Here is a 19,392-nt window from a genome sequence, read left to right on the forward strand (position 1 = left end):
TTTTGCAGTAATATCTTGGAGTGTTAATTAAGTTAGTGTTGCACTATTTTTGCACCAACATGCAAAGGACCTATTTATAACTGCGATATCTCACCTTTCCGATCAGCCAGCAGGATTACTAAATCCAAACAATGTATCCGCCAACATTTCAGCTCCATCATATGATTGTAATTATGGATAAGACTTAAGGTACCTTGTAAAATAAATCCGTCACAAAGTATTTTTTGGCTACAAAAGTTATTAAAACTATTTAAAAATAGCTCATTGCAAAAGGAGCACAATCAGATATTTTTCTTCCTCCATTGCTTCTGGCCATGATTTATCATCTTTTCCTCCAGTCTCCTTGGATCCTTCTGCCATTTGCAGACTGAGAAGGGTCTAAACTCATTGAATTAGTTGTTATTATGTGTAAGCCAGTAGAATTGTTTACTTTACCCCTGGTTCCTTCAGCTGTTCAATTCTCTCATCTCAACTTGCCACATTTTGTATCAAGTGATTATCCAATGAGAATTACCACTCCAGTACATTCTCCATGTTCACAGCTAAGTAATCCAATTATACTCTCATCAAGGGCTCCAAAGCCATATGTTAAGCATTCTCAATGTTGGCTTGATTTATCTTTGGGAGCTAGAAGTAACTTCCAGGGGATTAAGTGGGTTAGAATCCATGACGGAGCAGACTGTAGTTGATCTGTATAAGTTTGCATTGAAATGTCTTTTATCCAATAGTTCAAGCCAAAAAAAAATTAAAGTTGCCACTCTTAAACTATTCTTTCCAAATTTTTTTGTGTTTTTTCAATTTTTGTGAAATTTCTTCTTCTAACATTGCCCCTTAATTGCAAGAGGTAAGTTTTTCACACAAAGGGTAGTGATTATCTGGAACAAGATACAGGGGAAGTGGTGGAGACAGACATAATTATGGATAAAAGGCATTTGGACAGCTACTGACTTAGAAGGATATGGGCGTAATGTGGGCAAATGGTATTACAGCAGATGGACATCATTGTTCGAATTGACGAGGTGTGCCGTATGATTTTATGATTCTAGGAAGTTAATTCTTGCCCAATGCCCATTCCCACATCAGTTTAAGTGACGGAGAGGCCAATTGTAAACTGGAAAAACATTTCATATTCCACTTGGGTAGCTTACAGCCCAATGGTAGGAACATTGACATTTTCAATGTCGGATATCAGACACCCACAAATGTTAAAAAAAAATTACCAGTTGGTACACATGCAGAGTTTTCTCCTGGTGAATATATCCTCTTTGTGTTCAGAGCAGTGCCTTTTCTTGCATTAAGCCTGCTTAGCAGGGATGAAATAATTATACTGGCAGTATGCATTGATATCTGAGTTTTCATCAATCATATGATATGGTTGTGAATAAGGGATCAGTTGAAACAGACTTAAAGTAGATTGTTTTATCAAAGCATTAATCCTGGTGACTGACATTTAGTGAGAGGATCCCTCAGAAGAAAGATGAATTTAAGTTCATTATGCTGTTACAAAAATACCACCAACCTGCTCTTAGTAATAAATCTTCACGGCCCTCTGCAGTTCCCTCCTGGGGACAGTCACAACTCGTACCACTGTCAGGAATATAAACCCAGAAAATACCTTTTTGATATTATTGAATAAAACTTTATCACCTTTATATATCATACTGTTATTTTAACAGAGGCATTAAACCAAAAAAAGATTAGCATCTCAATTATATGCCAAACAGAGGAGCCTGGTATAAATGTTAATATGGCAATCAGCAATTCTAGGCTTTACACATAGTATGGAAGGTATTATTCTTTGGGGGCAGTTCATGATGATATTGATGTAAAACTGGGATTGAAAGAGAATAACAGACCCTCTGGAAACTTCATTTTGATCCCAAAGCACAAATTAAGAATGACTGGTTCATTCTCAATTATGGAGCATCATAACCAAACATAACTACAAATTAATTAACAATAAAGGAAGTATTCTGATTGATCTGTGCCTCAATTAAAAGTATAGTTCATTAATTCACTTTATATTCTGACTGGAAAGCATTGAACATTCCTGCAGATACAGTAAAATCCTCTTGCATCTCATAAATTCAAGTAGTTCATGAATAGATCTGATTTACCAAATTCCTTCATTGGAAATATTTACCTCCCACAATGATCCAACCATCCATTCCACTCCCGCAACTAATTCTCTGTCACACAGCCCTCTGCTATTAGGAAGATGAAACCTCTAATTTACTTGAAGAAAAGCAGCAGATATCTTCAAGTAACAATAGGATAAACTTGTTATCTGTTAAACTTCAGGCATTATAAACTGGAGCAACAAGTGAAGAAGGGGGAAAGTGTGCTATTAGTGAAAGCAAAAACTGAATGTCCCAGTACCTGCAGGAGGAGTAGCTAACTGAACCGAATTCATGGGGCTGGGTGGCTGTACAATAAGAGAGTGTTGGTTCTCCACAATTCCAGAAATTGCCCACACTGCAGTATCACTGCATGCTTTGAGAGAACCCAGCTCTGTGAATACACGGGCTGTGAACCTTTGTGACAGGGCCAGAGGGAGGAAGAGGCATGCGGCTGATCTCCTGTTGCTTTTGATTGTCCACAGAGCCATTGTGTTCACAATAATATCATAAGATAGGCTCCTTATATCTGAAGAAGCTTTTAGAATGAAGGAGCTGTCTGTTTGCACATGGCATTTCATGTCAATATGGGGTTAGCTTGGTTCAGCAACAGAAGAGCAGGTGCAGGGAGATTTTAAAGTTATTATTTCCCAACTTAAAATATACCTTATTAAGAATATGTAATTCCTTTGAAATGTCTCCTCCCCCGAAATCTTATTGAAGTAAAGCAACCCATAGTACCCACTGAAATTATGTTTAATTGCCTGGAATGCAATTCAAAATTATGAATTTGTAACATTAAAAATTGTTTCATCCAGCTGACACAGTTATCAGACAGTAACAAGGAGAGAAGCTGAAGTATGGAGCTGCACTCAAGCCTGTAGGGGAAGAGCAGTGCAAAACATCAAAGGGGACAAGTTTACCTGGTCAGTCACTGGACGCTGTGCCTCATTTGGATCATCAGCAAATTGATATCCAGGAGGGTTGTGAGTTCAACTTGTGTGGTTCAATTTGAGGCTCTGGGGGGGGGGGGGGGGGGGGGGGTGGTGTAGGGGAAAAGGGATGGGGATCCGAGTGTCAGCTATTATACTAGGATTACTGTAGTCTCTTGATCTCAAATAAAGATATTCCACCTCAGAATTCTGTTTTGTGTCATTTACTACTCAGTCAGTGGTAGCTACCTTGTCAAGTTCCCTCAGAATTTCATATGTTTCAATTAGATTGCCTGTCATTCTTTTAATCACCAATAAGCATAGGCCTTCTTTGCTCAATCATTCCTCTTAAGACAGCTCTTTCATCCCAGTAATTAATTTGATGAACCTTCGATGAACTGCCTCAAAGCAAATATATCTCTCCTTGAATAAGAAGAGCAAAACCGGATGAACTATTTCTAGTGTGGACTCACAAATGCTCTGTACAGTTGTAGAAAGACATTCCTTCTTTTGTACTCCAACCCCCTTGCATTCCATTGGCCCTCCTAATTACTTGCTGTAACTTTACGCTATCTTTCTGTGTTTCAAATATGTGAACACACAGATCCATTTGTATAGCAGCATGCTATATTTTATTTCCATAGGCTTTTCTGTTTTTTTTCTACTGAAGTAGATATCCCCAAAGTATGCACCAGGTGTTTCATTCTTTGCCAATTCACAGTCTATCTGCATCCCTTTGCAGATGAAAAACATGATGATGCTGGAGGAACTCAGCAGGCCAGGCAGCATCCGTTCAGAAAAGCAGGTGGTCAACATTTCAGGTCAGGGTCCTTCTTCAGGACTGAAGATAGGAAAAGGGGAAGCCCAATTTATAGGAGGGAAAAGCGGAGCAGTGATAGGTGGACAAAAGAGGGGAGGTGAGGTGGGCACAAGGTGGTGATAGGTACATACAGGTAAGAGGTGGTGATAGGCAGGTTTGTGGGAGCTGGGGAGAGCAGATCCACTCGGGCATGGGTCACAGGTAAGGAGAAAGAGAGAAAAAATCAGTCCGAAACACTGACCGCCTGCTTTTCCCCACGGATGCACCCTGGCCTGCTGAGTTCCTCCGGCATCATAGTGTTTTTCATCTAGATTCCAGCATCTGCAGTCTCTTGTTTCTCTTGTATCCCTTTGCACATTCTTTTGCTCCTCCTCACAGCTTGCTTCTCTACCCATCTTTGTCTCCTTAGCCCAATTTGGCCACAATGCACTCAGTCCCTTCATTTAAGTAATTCATATGGATTGTAAATTGTGGCGATTGCAGTGCTGATCCCTGTGATGCTTCACTCATTACAGATTGCAAACCTGAAAATGACCCATTATCTCAACTCTCTGGTTTCTTTTCGTTCATTAGATCTTGATCCATACAAACATAATACCCCACTGCTGTGCACTTGTGCAACTTTACCTAAAGCCTTTTGGATTTCTAAATACACTATATGTAATGGTTCCCTTTAACTTACTCTCTTGGTTACAACCTCAAAGAGCTTCAGTGAATTTGTCAAATGGGATTACCCCTTCATATAACCATGTTGGCACTGCTTAGATGTAATGCACTTTTTAAAATAACCAACTAATACATCCTTAATAATGGATTACAGTGTTTTCCCAATGACCATTGTTGGGCTAACTGGACATTGGTTTCCCAGGGTTTTTACTCCCTCCATCCTTCAGTGCTGGAATTACATTTAAAAAATACAAGATGCTCTACAGCCAGAGATGCATTTGCTGAAGTCCAGTCGCCATTAAATGTAGGATATATGGAGGCAATTTCCTCACAAACAAGGTGACAATGGGCACAAAATCTGTTTTTGCTTAGTGATGTTCAATGATGGTAAGATTTGGCCAAGGTAGCAGGGATAACTTGAGCAACATCTGTGTGTGTGTGTGTGTGTGTGTGTGTGTGTGTGTGTGTGTGTGTGTGTGTGTGTGTGTGTGTGTGTGTGTGTGTGTGTGTGTGTGTGTGTGTGTGTGTGTGTGTGTGTGGGGGGGGGGCGGGTGGTGGGCGGGGGGTCGGAGGTGGTGTGGTGTGGCATCAGCTTAGATTTTTGTGTTCATCTAAAAGTATAACATTTAATAATAACATTAAAAAAGAAATTAAAATATATTTGGTTTCTTTGCATGCTTATTTATGTTTTTATCCCAAAGATTCAGCTTCTCTGAGAAACCTAGAAGATAAACTGGTAATCTTTCCAAATTGTCCATTGACCAGTTACCAGGTATCACAGAGTGAACGTATGGTGTGAAGAATATTTCCATTATACATTTGTATACCTTAAGTAATCTGTGCAATTGAAATGTGTTTAGAAATTGCAAACAAAGATACACTTTTGTTAAGCAAAATAATTTGTTTTTTTCCAAAAACCATGAGTGAGATCTCTGGGATGGTTTTTATGGTATGGTTTGACAGGAAGCAGTGTACAGTTTATTTACTTTCAGGGAGACTGGCTGCAATACAGTTTGAGGGGAAAGAGACTAAATGGTTACGTTACCTTAGTTCTTTAACATTTTTGTTTATATCTGATGAATTTTGCTAAAAGTCATGCGCAATTTCAAATTAGATCGCAGTATTCTCCTTTGTTGTTTATGGGATTTACTAACTTGAATTGAAATTGACAATAACTGCAGATGTTATTTTCAACCCTGACAACCTGAGCCAGTTATCTGCACAATTGATATTGTCAACAGAGACACCATTGGTACTTCAAGCAGTTAACAGTAGACTGCACTTCAGGCAATTAACACTTCATTGCATCACTCACCCAGGGGATGCAGTCAGCGTCTGTTCCCTTTTACACACTGAAGCCATCTAGAACACTGACCAGTGAGGTCTTCAAGAAGGTCCTATTGCTCTTTTAGTCCCCATTGCAGAGCAACACACTACGATCTAATTTCTTGTGCAGACCTGATTGCTCAGTGGGAATGTATATCCTGCTGGGCTTTCACTCCATTTTAGTTGGCTCCTTGTTAACCACAGCTACTGCTCCCTATTCCTCATGAATAATCAGAGTCTCACCCTATGCCTCCTCATTCTTTTCAACATCTATTGCTTTGTAAGTGTGGGGTGTGAACAGTAGTGTCAGCTGGCTGCTCATTAACCACAATGCCTGCTCCCCATCTCACATCAATCATCGGAGCCTCACCCTATGCTACTTCATTCTATTTTCCATCCACTGCTGTGTAAGTGAAGCTGCTGACTGCAGAATCAGCTGTACGTTCTGCTTGGATTTGGCTGGTGGTCTATTGCATTCAACTTCGTCTTGTATAAGAACATTCAGCACATTGTGAACACAAAAGTACATACAATTGTGTCATGTATGCAATTATTACATTGTTGTGCACCACAACCTCATGTAAAGTCGCAAGAGACTGCAGATGCTGGAATCTGGAGTAACAAACAATCTGCTGGAGGGACTCAGTTTGTCATACAGCATCTGTGGGGGAAAGGGGATTGTCGCTGTTTCGGGTCAAAACCCTGCACCAAACCATCAACAATTCCCTTCCTCCCACATGTGCATCTCAACTTGCATGTGAATGTACTTACGTAAGGGAATTTACACTTATATAAATTTCATATCATCAGGAGTGCTTTACAATCAATTAAGTGCTTTTGGCATGTGATCACAGTGCTGATGTCCACCTTTGCCTGGTCCCTGGTTCATCTCCCAGCACAGACTTATCCCATCCCCACAGTCAGTCAGCCATTCCAGATTGGTCCCTGAAAAATATCTGGGGCTAACAGTGAGAAGCCAGCGCATCCAGGAGAAAAGCTTCTTATATTTCATGAAGGTCTCAAAACAGAAGGATCAGCCTTTCAGCAACCAGGCTGCAGCTACTGAGGGGGTCAATGCAACACAGTGGAAACCACCAAAACCCACCCACAAGGTGGTGAAAAGATGTTTAACTTGATAGAAAAATTTTCATGTATTTTTTTGTTTTTGCTGTTTTATAAACAATTCTCAAGACATTAACAATGTTTAAATGGATTTTCATTTAGGGAATATAAAATCCTTAAAGGTGTAAAGATTATTCACACCAGTGTGGCAGCTGCTGGGATTGTTGCATATGCTGTGATGGCTCACCTAGTAAGAATGAGAATCTTGTGCAGTTAAGGTCAACATACTCAAAGAAGATCTTGATTATTGCTTGTGTTTCAAGGTTGAATTTGAAGTAAAAAATTATTGTTGTATTTATCTAATGGAGCAAAAGACTGTGAAATAGTTTAATCAATGCCATGTTATTCTGGCAATGAATAAGTATGACCAAAGTTGCTTCCTCTCTCAGGAATCATCTCCCCACTTTGGTCTGCTGTTACAACATTTATAATTGCCACCTCTGAGGGAGGGACTTCTTTGAGATACTGAGGAATAGGAATCGGATGACAAGGTGGGATGAAGCTTTTGCTTGATGTTACTTCCTTTATGAATGGGATGGAAAGTGATATGGATAGGTGTCAACAGAAGATTAATGTGACAATGAAGTGATCACATCCAGTTGTTTCAAGCACTGTGAAGCCTGCTGAGGCTTCATCAGTTCTTCCCCATTGTGCATCTTGAAATGGTCAATTGGCTTAAATTAACCCATCAGGGATTACTCATCACTGAGTGACTGTGAGCATTCTTGCCTTGAAATGTCTGCTCCCCACCACCTCCCACCCAATGCATCCTCCTTTCTATTTCATGACAAGCTGATCTATATATTGTAATGTGAATTACGTTGGTTACAATGGTGTATTGTCACCATTGATGTTGAACAGCAGCCCAATGTGTTCAACAGCAATTGAGCCCTCAAGCTCTTGACCATAGTTTATATTGGTAGTGTGCTGGTCTTCCTAGGAAGTGAGGTCAGGGTACTTTAAGGATGGTTATAAATCAGCAAATACGGAGATGTTGGTAACAGATCATTTAAATAACTAGATTTGGGATTAATTCATTTTTTGTGTTATGAGCATTGCACATGGACGTGAAAAGCGGCATGAGTGAGAATATTATGTGTTAGTTGGGCTTTCTCAGCTGAGTATTGGTGTACTTAGGCAACCAAGGAAATGTGCAGAACATCATGTGTTTTGTGTGGAATCTATGATTGTGCAGGCTGTTTAGGAATGTTTCTCTGTAGCACAACCTCTTTGTGCCAATCCACATAATGTCTCCCTCCTCTACTGAGCTGGAAGATGAAGTTGCTGATGTTGGCAGGGACATCTCCCTGGGATCGTTCATCATCATCCTGCTCTAGTTGTTCCTGCTGGTCCTCTACATCTGCTTCCTGGCCCTCAGTCTCTGGGTCTTCTGGATGCTTTATCCCAGATAATGGCTGCTCTCTTCTGTTGCCCGGTTATCCAGAATGCAGACATGAAGTCCCCATATGTGCTGAGTGTTTGCCTCTATTAAGGTAATGGAAGCTCATTCTCAGGAGACCAGTGTCAATTACCACCCTTTTATGTGTGTGGCTGTCATTCTATCTCCACTCAGTTGATGTGATTGGAGTGCAAACAGGTGTGAGGAGGCAGGTAAGCACATGAAGTGGATGCAGAGATAGTGAATGCATTTCTTGACATCTACCAATGTTTCCTAGATTCTGCAAAGTTACCAGTGGATTGGAAAAACAACAACTGTAATGCCCATAGCCAAAAAAGGAACGGAGACAGAAAGCAGAAAACCACTGGTCAGTTAGCCTCTCCTGTATCATGGAGTATATTCAAAGCTTAGAGAAAGAAATTGAGGGGAGCTGAGGTTTGAGGGAACAGGCAGAAAAGTAGAGATGAGGCCAAAATCAGATTCTTAATGATCTTAATGAGTGGCAGAGCAGGTTCAAGGTCTGTTCTTGCTTCTATTTCTTATTTTTAAAAAAGTTTTTAAAAAACAAAAAATATTTTAATGTAGAAATAAGTTTTACTAAAAAAAGAAATACTTATAAATAACTAAAACATTAAATTAAAGCAAATAATTTTTAAAAAGTAGAGATGCCCTTCCCTTTGCTTCCCATCCATTTGCCATACAAGTCCATGGAAATCAGTGGACTCTCAGATCCTGTGCCAGCTTTAATCTAGCACAGGATTTGAGAGGCTATTCACTGATGTGATGCTGGAGAATTCCAATAAGACTGCGCTTCACTGCTGGGCTCCATGTGGAGTCTAATGACAAAGTGAATTTGGCAGTAAATCCAGGACCTTCACATTTGACAGCTCACGTTAGGAGGTTCCTTATTACCTGCTATTTTGAGTTTCACACTATGGTGATTTCACCCAACTAAAGTCATCCCCAAAAATCATTCACTTAATCATTGTGACATTTAAATGTAATTTGCAATTCTACTCAACTTAGTTAGCAACAACATTATCTTTTGCATTTATCTAGTACATCAACATTATAAAATCTAGAATCACTTCCCAGGGGCATAATCGAACAATTGGCTGCCTAAACAAAAGATGGAAATATTTAAGGGTGTGACCAAAATCTAAGTTTGAGAAGCGATTTTTAAGTATGTTCACCAGGTCACAGAGAAAAGGCTGAGTGACTTCAGATGCTTATGAGAATAGAGATTAACAGAGGGTTTGGGGAGAAGGATGATGGGGCCAGTTTATCTTCAATGCATCATGGGTGTGTAACAATAACTCACATCTGACTTTATTTTTAGCTTAAATAGAAAGTGATTCAAATAATTTCTTTATTATTATAGTTTTGATTTCTTGTTTCCAAAATGAACTTTTGCAAAGTATTAGTTATGTGATATCTGCACACCCACATAAATGGATATTGGTTGCGCTGTGCACTGAAATGGCAAATTTATATTCATCAGCATGACCTAGAATAGGTGCTGACAGCAGAATATTTAAAAATACTCTCAGTATATTTTTCTTTGAACACCCTTAAACTGCTGGAGCATGGCAATAATATGCACATAATGAAGCAGTATCTAATTGATTTATCCTGTTTTAGAAGGCTAAGCAAAATGAAAGAATGTTTTCAGGGAATGGTAGTGAAGTTGCTTGGCAACCTCCTTAATCAGAGATCCATGCTATTCAAAGATTCTGTAAGTATGTTGAGAGTCTTCATAGCATTAATGCAATCCGAGTTTTGGAGTGACTTTATCGGCAGTGGGGTTGTTAAGCTGTGCTGAACACTAGGAGATAACCTAATATCTTCACTTGCTACAGAACACTTAAAAAGCATTAAAAAGAACTGCAGATGCTGGAAATCTGAAATAAAAGCAGAAAGTGCTGGAAACACTCGGCAGGTCAGGCAGCATCTGTGGAAATAGAAATAGAGTTAATGTTTCATGTCTAAATTCTGACAAATAGTCTTGAAGAGTTGTGAATGCTGTATTTCTTTCCACAGATGCTGCCTGACCTGCTGAATGTTTCCAGATCTTTTACAGAGTCTGCCTGTCCCTGGTTCCTCCACAGATAAATTAAGATTAAGATAAGATATCTTTATTAGTCACATATACATCGAAACGCCCAGTGAAATGCATCTTTGCGTAGAATGTTCTGGGCACAGCCAGCAAGTATCACCACACTTCCAGTGCCAGCATAGCATGCCCACAACTTCCTAACCTGTATGTCTTTGGAATGTGGGTGGAAACCGGAGCACCTGGAGGAAACTCATGCGGTCACGGGGAGAAGGTACAAACTCCTACAGACAGCAGCCGGAATTGAACCTGGGTCGCTGGCGCTGTAATAGAATCAAAGAAACAATATAGAATGTGGTCTTTTTCGCATGATTGCTAAGAACTATTTAATGCCTTATTCTGCAGTATAAGAATAAAGTATTAAATAATCCAAATGTAAATTATGCAAAAAAAAACTTCTGGTTGTCTAACAACTAATTTGTTTATATTTTATTGTGGAAATTCTGTGCCGGATTATGGATCTAGTTTGATCTAATAGCAATCTAATGATCCCTGTTTCTAGCTCTATTGTGGGTGGATTTAGATAAGGGCATGTGTATATAGGGAAAGATACTAACAGCCTAGACTGCTCATCTTTGCATTGAATGCTAACTTTACTAAACACAATATATGTGCTAAAAGATCTTACAGTAATTCTTCCATTTTTCAAATGGATGCTTTCTTAGAAAACACTTTGATAAGTGTTGTAAATTCAAAGGCCTGAGCAAGATGCATTATGGATAAGTTTGGTACAGTCCACTACTATGGGTTTGAGATTGGCACACTATCTGATGTAACAAAAAATAGATTTGTAAATCAAAGCCATGTACCCCAAAGAGTCAATGGCGTTACGGCAAAAATTTCTAAGTCCATTGTTCATAAATTAAGGAACATCCATTGTCAAAAGAACACATTTTAATGAATTGGTGTGCAATTGCTTGTAAATTTACTTTTTATTAAATACCTAATGATTCATTTATTTGAATTAAACAACACAAATAATCCAATAAAGTGGAAATAATTAGTGCTCAGAAAATTTAAATTACCAGAGAATTTAAATTACATGAGTTCAAATTAAGAGGAGCAGATGGAAGGTATGTACACTCTCTAATGATAACTCGCTGATGTTTGAACAGCAGGTTGATAGAAAATAGCAATTTAAGAGATAAATATTCAAAATGCCTAGTCTAGTTAGAATGCAATATTATTTGCATCGGTGGTTTTCAAATCCACTTTTTTTCCAGATGTTTGTATTGATTTTGAACTACTGCCATGAAGTTCACTAAATGTGCTGCTTGTGATTTACACAAAGATACTATTAGTAAACAATGAAGGCACATTTTCTTGTCAAACATTGGCACACAAAGGCAGAGAAAAAAGAAAATGACAAAGGGTTAATATTATTTCAACCCTGGAATGTTCAACTTTAAGAGTAGATTGCCACTAACTAAATGAATGTGAATATAGATCAAGCATTCACGAAACACAAACTCAACAGGATGGAGGGATAGAAATTTGATTCTGGAGTTCCTGTGAAAAAATGTCTTCATGATAAAGCAAGATAAAGGTACAAATAGAACCGCTTATCTTTTTGTTGAATCCTCATGTTCTTGTCTCATTTCCTTGTAGCATACCTTCATTTTCACTGAAATATTGAATATAATTTCATTTTTTCCTTGACCAAGAACGTAATCTACCTTGACTTAAAACAGCCATTCCCCTGGAGAGACACAATGAGGTTCAGGTTCTGCCTTGGTTTTCTCTGCCGGTCCCTGGATAGTGTTCAGGTGCATTCTTCCTGACTGATTTTGCTTTTCCTCACACAGGGAACTAGAGGCAGTAATAGATTCCTTTTGTCACTTAGACCTCACTTTAGGCTGGGGGAGGAGTTGGTGGTAGTTCTTATGGAGGGTTAATGTTCCAAAGATTAACATTACCTGAGATGTTACAGGAATAAATGTTAAGTATGTTTTTAGCACCACAGTGGTGTGAAGAGTGGGTGATAGCTATTAAAAAGTAGGCTCTATTTGTGGGTGCAATGTGGGTTTTCTTGTGTGACATTTGTAGGAAACAATAATTAATCGTTTTTACATTTAAGTTGTTTCACTTTTTTTGTAAAAAAATATTGTGCTACTCCATCACAGTAGGCAGGAACTAATTAAGAAATAATTGACGTGTGTATTTTTCCTGTCAGCATATGTTCAAGTGTTTGGCAGGAGGAATGAGATAGAGTTCAGGGACAAGGGTTTGGAAGGTAGAGGTAGTAAAATATGTTACAAATATGAGAGCAGTATCTTCTAAACCTTTCTAATCTTTTAAATTTTGGGGCTTATTTAGTTTGATGCATCTGGTATCATTTGCTTTCAGTAAATCTTTGTGTAGTAGGAGATTATTAAATGGAGGCTCCACTGATCTGGGTTCAATCCTGACCTCCAGTGCTGTCTGTCTGTGTGATTCTCTGTGTGATGGGATGGGTTTCCTCTGGGTGCTCGGGTTTCCTCCCTCATCCTAAAGACAAGCAGGTTGGCAGGTTAATTGGCCACTGTAAATCGATCCTAGTGTGTGGGTGAGTGGTAGAATTTGAGTTGATGGGAATGAGGGCAGAATAAAGTGGGATTAGTGTAAGTGGATGCTTAATAGTTGGTGTGGGCCATAGGTCCTGTTTCCAAGCTTATGACTATTAATAGTTGAGGAACAAACATTATTTGAGTTAAAATGAAGAACAGCTGGGAGGTAATTAAATGGCAAATGACCTGATAGTTTGGATGGCCTACTCCTTTACAAAGACTTTTTTAAAATCTTTGGTTTGTCCATGTAATGTCACTAAAAGCATTCAAGCTCTTAGTAATTTCCACTGGGCATTCCCTGTGTACTCAGGACAATTATCATGTATTGCCATCATTCACTTTCACTGGAAGATGCCCTGTGGCAATGCTTATGGTGAGTCAGAGACATTACAGCACAGATTTGTCATCGCAGTAATAAAACTGAGTTATTTAAAATTGATTAGGGGGAATACTAGGATGGGCCTCAGAGTCCAACCTTCTTTTAAAAGGAGGTTCTGGAAGTCTGATAACATTTGAAATAGTGACTCCAGAAAGACTGGGATAGTTCTTGGGATCTGTAGATACTGGAAAAATTTAAGAAGGAGACAATCTGAAATAATTGGATCCCTTCTTGGAAGAAGGAACACTGAGAATGCAGCTTAGGGGTTGTAGAGGATGGTGCTGAGATTCAACTAGAGGGGACCCTGGGGTCCAAAGGCTATGGAAGGCGGGTTGGAGCATTAAGAGGTCAGACTCTAGCAGGTTTAAAGATTGTTGGAATCTGTGGGTGGAAGAGATAGATGAAGCAAGGTCTATGCATCTTGTAAGTAAAGGTGTCCAAGAGAATTAAACCCCAACAGTCATAAATCCCATTCAAACTGTTGGGCCACAACATCTGCCATATTCCTGCCTGTCAGTTTCTTCCTTCAACTTGCCGACAAATTTTTCTCAACCTCAGGTACTACTATCACTGTCAAAACTAGAGGGAATTTCCTGTCTTTTTATTCCTGCTATCAAGTCTAAAATGCTCTACTTTGTAACATCAAGAGTAAATTTCAGAGTTTGGAATGTTTACATTTCTGATGTGCATTCCTAGCTTGTGACAATAGAGCATGGATAGAAACATTAGAGCAATATCAGCTTGTTTGCTAACCTAAATACTCATTGAGTTACTCTCTTTAACTGATATTTGTTGTGATTACAGACAGTTGCCTCCTTATGCAGTGTTTTCTATTGTTACAGATAGAATCATGCTTTCCAATCAGTGTTTCCTGTGATTACAGGCACAGCTCCTCCCAAATCAGTCTTTCCAGTGAATGCAGGACCAGCCTTATTCCTGTTACTATTTCCTATGGTTCCAGATAGAGTCACTCTCCAGTTTGTGATTACAGACACAATCACTCCTTTACAGGACCACTCACTTCCTTGTTACTACAGGCACAGTCACTCACATGTCATTGCTTCCTGTGATTTTAGGGCCAGTTCCCAAATAATGTATCCAGAACCTTCATAATTTTTTGAACTGTATATTGAAGAGCCCAAAACTGATTATATGGCTTGCTCATGCAGATCATATTTATACATCATCTAGCTTTAATACTTAAAATGCAGGCCTCTCATGCTTATTTGATGGCACTGTTATTCTATGATTCCACAATTCATGGTTAGCTTTTTCTGCATCTCCCATTTTTTATTTTTTCTCCAATATATATTCATATATGTGAAACATTCCTATGATTCTGAATGCAACCAATAATAATTTAAAAATTCCAAATGCAATGTTTTGTAAATCACATGGGCTTCAGGAGCCAGGATCTGATGTTTTACAGTTGGAAAGAATTTGCATTTATATTACACATCTTGTCACCTCAGAAGACCCCAAATTGCTTTACAGCTCATGAAGGATTGCTGAAGTAGAGTCACTGTTGTGATATAGGATGTGCAGCAGCCAGTTTTCATACAGGAAGCTTCCAAAAATAGCAATTAAATTAGTGATTGGAAATCTGTTTTGGTGATGTTGTTTGAGAAAAATGTTGGTGACGAAACCAAATCCTTTACACTTCTTCAAGAACAGACAGATGAGGCTCAAATAAACATCTTACCGAAAAATTGTGGCCTTGAAATTCTCTTGCAATGATTTTGTGCCACATTCCACAGAATAATAATAACAGTTACTCCACATTTCATCTGGATTCAAAAATAATTTAAGGGATATTTTATCTGATACTTAAATCAAACACTCACAAATATTCATAAACTATCATGTAGTGAACACTCATGTTTTAATGCAATAGTTGCTCACATTTCTCTTTTAGCTTTCCACTGGAATGTCTTAAACTATTTAGTATAGTTGCCACAACTGTGCAGCCAACAGCTTTGCATAGTTATTAATTGAATGCCCAAACTTTGCAGCTTAGCTAATGATAAACAAAACTTTGCAGGCACCTGTCTGAAATGTCTCATTTCAAGGTCAGCTTGTACTTCTGGCTTTGCTACTTTGCTTTCTGTTTAAAATTTTAATAATGCTTTTTTGGGCCAAGTTTGCAATTCAAAATCATGCATAGTAAACTTTCTCAACAGGACTGAGTGAATCACTTTTAATATTACAAGCTATTAATATGTAGCATATCTTTTAATAATAGGAGCCAAATATATTAGATGGCTACTACTGTTTTAGGTGTAATTATAAAATGGCAAAAGTGAGTATAAAATATCAAAGAATGAGAGCAGAAATTAGGTGTAGGATTTGACATTTTAAAATTGTGCCATACAGATTAAGAACTACTCCAAACAAAAACTATCTGCACAGGAACAAGTGTTAGCACTTAATTTTCTGATCAGTTACGAATGAGTGGACTTTAGTGACAAGGGGAATCCAAAAGTATTTGGCGCTTAACATTCATCTTCTTAAAACATCTGGAAATGCACATGAAAGATAACACAACACACTTCATCAGTTCTAATCTGTAATCACCCAGAAGTTTCATTCTGTTTGTCTACATAATGTTACTCATCTTTTTCTTAATCTTGGTTTTATCCTGATTTTTTTATTCGCATCTTGTTTGCATTCCATCAGACTTTGACAGCTAATGCCCATGTGAAAATAATGCTGAAACAATCAGACAGATTGCACCTGAATACAAAGGCTGTACAAAACATTCTGTTTCCATCTTGTCAGTTCACAATTCATGAAACATGAATCATATCCCTGAGACTCAAAGTACAGCTCCCTGCAAATAAAGCATGTCGGCAAATGAGATTAACAGCGTACATCTGAACCATTTCAGGTGCCTAGAATCTCCACTTGATTGAGGTTACTCAAATTCAGGTAAAAGATGGAGAAACTGTTGGAACTAGCACATCAGATTGCCAAAAAATTGGCCTTTAAAACCCAGCTCAATCTGCAGGGAAATAAACACCTTAGACAAACAGCTGCCCGCAATTTAATGCAATTTTGAAAGCTGATTTCTAATCGGGGTGCAAGGCTCAAGTATTCTGAAGTGCCTGATTACATTGCACAGAAAATGCAAGGCTTTATGAGGCTGTGGGATGTGATGTCCGAAACTACTGAAAGTTCAAAGACCCTGAAAAGCTGAATAACAATTAGAAGAATGCAAATTACCAGGGCAGATCTTCACCCATACCAGAGATTGGCAGCCACCTGTTCCTGGATCAAATTGTTCCTTCCAGTGTTATTTTGCATGCAGTATTCCATTAGGAGGCTGGATCCCAGCTCATTGGTATGGCTTAGCACAGCACTGTGTAGTGTAAGGGCTCTTCCAGTGCACTTGGCTGGCTACATTCACAGAAGGACTTTGAGTGGTTCTCAATGAATGCTTCTCTTCAGTATTTACTAAGGAGAGGGGTCTTGATGACGCTGAAGACAGTGTTGGTAAGGGTAATGTTCTAGAGTATGTAGATATCAAGAGAGAGGATGTGTTGGAGCTGTTAGAAAATATTAGGGCAGATAAGTCCCTGGGGCCTGACGGAATATTCCCCAGGCTGCTTCATGAGGCTAGGGAGGAGATTGCTGAACTGTTGGCTAGGATCCTTGAGTCCTCGTTGTCCACGGGGATGGTACCGGAGGATTGGAGGGTGGCGAATGTTGTCTCCTAATTCAAAAAGGTAGTAGGGATAGTCCAGGGAATTACAGACCAGTGAGCCTTACGTCTGTGGTGGGTAAGCTGCTAGAAAGGATTCTAAGAAATAGGATCTATCAGCATTTAGAGAATCATGGACTGATTAGGGACAGCCAGCATGGCTTTGTGAAGGGAAGATCTGGCCTCACAAGCCTGATAGGGTTCTTTGAGGAGGTGACCAGGAAGATTGATGAGGGTAGTGCAGTAGATGTGGTCTACATGGATTTTAGTAAGGCGTTTGACAAGGTTCCACATGGTAGGCTTCTTCAGAAGGTCAGAGGCTAAGTGATCCAGGGAGGCTTGGCCATGTGGATTCAGAATTTGCTTGCCTGTAGAAAGCAGAGGGTTGTGGTGGAGGGAGTGCATTTGGATTGGAGGGCTGTGACTAGTCGTGTCCTACAAGGATCGGTTCTGGGACCCCTACTTTTTGTGATATTTATTAATGACTTAGATGAGGGGGTGGAAGGGTGGGTTAGCAAGTTTGCAGATGACACAAATATTGGTGGTGTTGTGGATAGTGTGGAGGGCTGTTGAAGCTTACAGAGGGATATTGATAGGATGAAGAGCTGGGCAGATGGAGTTCAATTGGGAGAAGTGTGAAGTGGTACACTTTGGAAGGACAAACTCCAAAGCGGAGTACAAGGTAAATGGCAGGATTCTGGGCAGTGTAGAGGAGCAGAGGGATCTGGGGGGGTGGGGTTCATGTTCACAGATCATTGAAAGTTGCCACACAGGTGGATAGGGTAGTTAAGAAAGCTTATGGGATGTTAACTTTCATAAGTCGTGGGATCGAGTTTAAGAGCCGCGAAGTAATGATGCAGCTTTACAGACCACACTTAGAGTACTGTGTCCAGTTCTGGTCGCCTCATTACAGGAAGGATGTGGAGGCGTTGGAGAGGGTGCAGAGGAGATTTACTAGGATGCTGCCTGGATTAGAGAGTATGGAACATGAGGAGAGACTAAAGGAGCTAGGGCTTTACTCATTGGAGAGGAGGAGGATGAGGGGAGACATGATAGTGGTATCCAAGATATTAAGAGGAATAGATAGAGTGGACAGCCAGCGCCTCTTTCCCAGGGCACCAATGATCAATACAAGAGGGCATGGTTTTAAGGTAATGGGGGGGGAAGTTCAAGGGAAATGTCAGAGGGAGGTTTTTCACCGAGAGAGTGGTTGGTGCATGGAATGTGTTGCCTGGGGTGGTAGTGGAGGCTGATACGTTGGTCCAGTTCAGGAGATTGTTAGATAAGTATATGGAGGAATTTAAGATAGAGAGCTATGTGGGAGGAAGGGGTTAGATAGTCTTAGGAGTGGTTTGAAGGTCGGCACAACATGGTGGGCCGAAGGGCCTGAATTGTGCTGTATTGTTCTATGGTTCTATGGTTCTATGGAGTGCTGCTGAAACCTTACCCCAGATGTAAAAAAAAACTTGCACTAAAATACATAAATGTTTGTAAACAAATGGAGGGCTAAAAAGTACTTAAAAGTAAAAATATTAGCATATAAGTAACGAAAACACTGAAGTCCTGCATGTTTAAAAACCTATTAAATGCATTTAAACAGAATTAAATCAAATAAATATGTCTACTGACCAATGGGACTACTATACCTGGTCCTGGTTTAATTTGCTGTAGGCTCAGATGGTGAATATCCCAATCTAAAAAGTGAGACGTCCATGGAAGTTCACATTGCCTTGTTTGACTCCACACTAAAGTCACTAGTGCAGTGTAAGCGCTGCCAACATCATAGGATGCATAATACAGATGCCTTCCTGCACCAGTTCTACACTTCAGTACTCTCACAAAGAAGTACTGATACACTGGTGGAAGATTTGCCGCAAATCAATAATATAGTCATAGAATCATACAGCATGGAAACAGACCATTCAGTCCAACGATCAGTGGGCACCCAACTGTATTAATCCCATATTACAGCACTTGGCCCATAGCCTTCAATGCTTGGGCAATTCAAGTGCTGTCTAGACACCTCTTAAAGACTGTTAGCAACTCTGCTTCCAACACTCTCTCAGGTCATGCATTCAAGTGCTCACTACTCTCTGGGTGAAAAAGGTTCCCTCAGATCCCCTCTAAATGTCTTACCCTTACCCTAACTCTGTGTTCTTTAGTGATATGGGGAAAAGAATCCTGCAGTCTACCCCATCTAAACCACTCATAATTTTATATACTTCAGTCATGTCCGCTCTTAACCTCCTCTACTCTGGGGAAAACAGACCCA

The sequence above is a fragment of the Pristis pectinata genome, chromosome 12 (genome assembly GCF_009764475.1).
Source record: "Pristis pectinata isolate sPriPec2 chromosome 12, sPriPec2.1.pri, whole genome shotgun sequence".
NCBI classification, from domain to species: Eukaryota; Metazoa; Chordata; class Chondrichthyes; order Rhinopristiformes; family Pristidae; genus Pristis; species Pristis pectinata.